This window comes from Chrysochloris asiatica, unplaced genomic scaffold, assembly GCF_000296735.1.
Source record: "Chrysochloris asiatica unplaced genomic scaffold, ChrAsi1.0 scaffold00517, whole genome shotgun sequence".
In the NCBI taxonomy this organism is placed as follows: Eukaryota; Metazoa; Chordata; class Mammalia; order Afrosoricida; family Chrysochloridae; genus Chrysochloris; species Chrysochloris asiatica.
The window spans coordinates 596830-600001 of NW_006409035.1; the positions used below are offsets into that span (position 1 = coordinate 596830).

Below are 3172 nucleotides of genomic sequence, written 5' to 3' on the forward strand. Positions count from 1 at the left end.
TCCTATCCTCTGGATTGCAGAAACTGTGTCATCTACACAGAGACAATAATTTCAGGAGAGTCTTCTTGACTCTACTTCCTTCCTGATGATAGAAGAGGTGTCAGTGTTCATAGCTAATCTAGTTTTGGGGCTATTTCCACTATTTTAAGGATATACCAGTAGTTCATTTCACAACTCAATGAGTGCATGGCTTCAAAATTTCTGCTAAAAATACTTATCAGGACTTTTATTTAAAGAAAATAACCCACAAAAGTCAGATATCACAAGCCAGAACTAATTTAAGAAATAAGCTCCATAATAGGAATTTGGAAATTGAAATTGAATTTAAGGAAAATAATGATGCTGTTCCAATGGAATAATTATATGCTGGAAAATCTGTTTCATAATGAATCATCTATAGTCAACCTGAAGAAGTCACCTGTTAAAGGGACATTTTAGTTATTTTTTATTTTAGAATACACAAAAAATAAAGTTAAAGGAGATAGGGTTTTGGGAAAATGCAGAATTGTGAACACATAAACTATGATTTAAGACTTCACTCTGTTTACTCCTGAAGAAAAATCATTCTGTTATGTAGAAAATGTTTTCAGTTGAACAGTTTTCGTAGGCCCTTTTTTATGTCCTTATTTCTAAGACTGTAGATAAAGGGGTTCAGCATGGGGGTGACCACAGTGTACATCACTGAGGCTATTGCAGTGGCCCTGGAGTTTGGGGAAGCAGCAGAACTAAGATAAACTCCAAGACCTGTCCCATAGAACAAGGAAATGACTGAGAGATGAGACCCACAAGTGGAAAAAGCTTTTTGCTTGCCCTCAGCTGATGAAATTCTCAAAATGGAGGACACAATCTTACTGTAAGAGAAAAGGATCCCAGAAAGTGGAATAATACCAAAAAGTCCAGTTGCAAAATACATCACCAAGGCATTGAGGAAAGTGTCAGAACAAGCAAGTTGGATTACCTGATTAAGGTCACAGAAAAAATGGGAGATTTCCAATTCTGTGCAAAAAGACAGTCGTAAAATCATTAAGGCATGTAATAGAGAGTCCAGAACAAGTAATAACCAGGAGGCCAGAAGCAGGAGGCAACAGAACTTGGGATTCATGATGATTGTGTAGTGTAATGGGTGACAGATTGCCACAAATCGGTCATATGCCATCACTGTCAAGAGAAAATTGTCAAGTCCTCCAAAAATCAAGAAAAAAAAATGTCTGACTGATGCATTCTTCATAGGTTATCACTTTATTTTGCATCTGAATGTTCAGCAGCATCTTTGGGACAGTGGTAGAGGTGAAACAAATGTCTGCAAAAGAGAGGTTGGAGAGAAAGAAGTACATGGGTGTGTGGAGGTTGGAGTCTGTGATGATGGCCAGGATGATGAGCAGGTTCCCAGTGAAGGTGACTAAGTACATGGTCAGAAATATTCCAAAGAGGAGGGGCTGCAGATCTGCTTTTTCTGAGAGCCCTAAAAGGATGAATTCTGAAATATGTGTTTGATTTCCTGGTTTCATGTAACTGACAAAACTACTGTAAAAGAAAAAGAGAGCAATGCAGATTTAGCAACATCAATTAATAAAATCTTAACTGATATGCTGTTGTTTATATTTTGTTGTTATGTTTGTGTGTCATTCACTTGATTCTGACTCATAACAGACATACATATATTTTCCAAGAGAGGCAGGTGAGTTCCAACTGTCAACCTTGTGGTTAGTATTCCAGAGCTTTTTCTACAGTGCCACAGCAGAAATATTAATATTTTGTTGTTGTTGTTGTTAAGTGCCATCAAGTCAGTTCTGACTCATAGCGAACCTTATAAGGTTTCCCAGGAGATGCTGGTGAGCTTGAACCCTTGATGTTGTGGTCCAAACTGACCTTGCAGTTCAGCACACTTACCCACAGTGCCACACCAGGAAAACATGTTTAATTAATGAATTCTTATATCTTTTCCATAATTCTAGTGACCTTCAGTTAATAATCTCATGGAATCCTAAATGCTAGCTTTTCTTTATGCTGAAAATTGACTAGACTACATTACTTGTAATCCCAAATATTTTGTGAAGGAGACATAGGAGAGTGAATCAAAAATTATTTGCAGTTTGGTTATATTAAAACTTCTGTTGGATGTATTGTCTTATTAGTGCTTTGTGTTCAAGATCGCTGCTATGAAAGTGTGAACTTGGACATCTGCAAACAAAATTTGGACTGAAACTCAAAGGAAGGTAAAAATGTCTTTAAAAATCTATTACTGATGACAAGGCATGGATTCATCACTGTAAGTGTGAGAGTAAAAGGCAGAGTATGGAATGGATACATCCTCTCTCAATTACCGACCAAGAAAAACTTCTAACATAAGCCATTCACTGAAAAAATTAATGCTACAGTTTTCTGGAACACTCAAGGGCTGATATTGAAACACTATCCAGAAAAAAAGTTAAAAAATAAATAGCGATAATTATAGAGAGTTGTTCACTGAACAGGTGAAGCCTAAACTTCAAATTAAATGCAAAAAACTGCTATCTAACTTAAAACCAAATGGCCACACTCGCCTGTCAGTTTGTCTTACTGTGGTGGCTTGTGAGTGGCTGTGATGCTGAAAGCTATTCCACCAGTATTTTAAATACCAGCAGGGTCATCCATGGTGGACAGGTTTTTGATGAGCTTCCAGACGAAGACAGACTAGGAAGAAAGAGTGATGAATTACTTCTGAATATTTAGTCACTGAAAACCTTATGACTAACAGAAAAACACTGTCAGATATAATGCTGGAAAATGAGTTCCTCAAGTTGGAAAGCCACTCAAAATGCGACTGGGGGAGAGCTGCCTCCTCAAAGTAGAGTTGACAATGAAGATGTGAATGTAGTAAAGCTCATGGGAGAAAAGCCCATGGGACCTTCATTTGCTGATGGGGCACTGCTGGGGGCCGATTGAGGGTAGAGGACAGCTTCGATTTGCCACTTGACACAGTTCTGGTAAATTGTCGAGTGGTCTGGCAAAACAGATAGCTCTCAGAAGTTGCTTTCTACCTTCTCTATAGAGTAATCTTAATTTTACTTATAAAAATACATAATTTGGCAATATTCACAGCTTTTCACTATGAGTTCTACAAACCTTAGGAAAAACTAGCTTAGCAGCAATTGGTTTCAGCCTTGGTGGATTGAATACAAAGAGAAATTGT

At 37.6% G+C, this 3172-nt stretch overlaps 1 pseudogene; it reads right to left on the reverse strand.

Annotated features, from left to right (window-relative positions):
* Positions 1 to 586: 586 nt before the first annotated feature.
* Positions 587 to 1508, reverse strand: LOC102829831 (annotated as a pseudogene).
* Positions 1509 to 3172: the final 1664 nt, after the last annotated feature.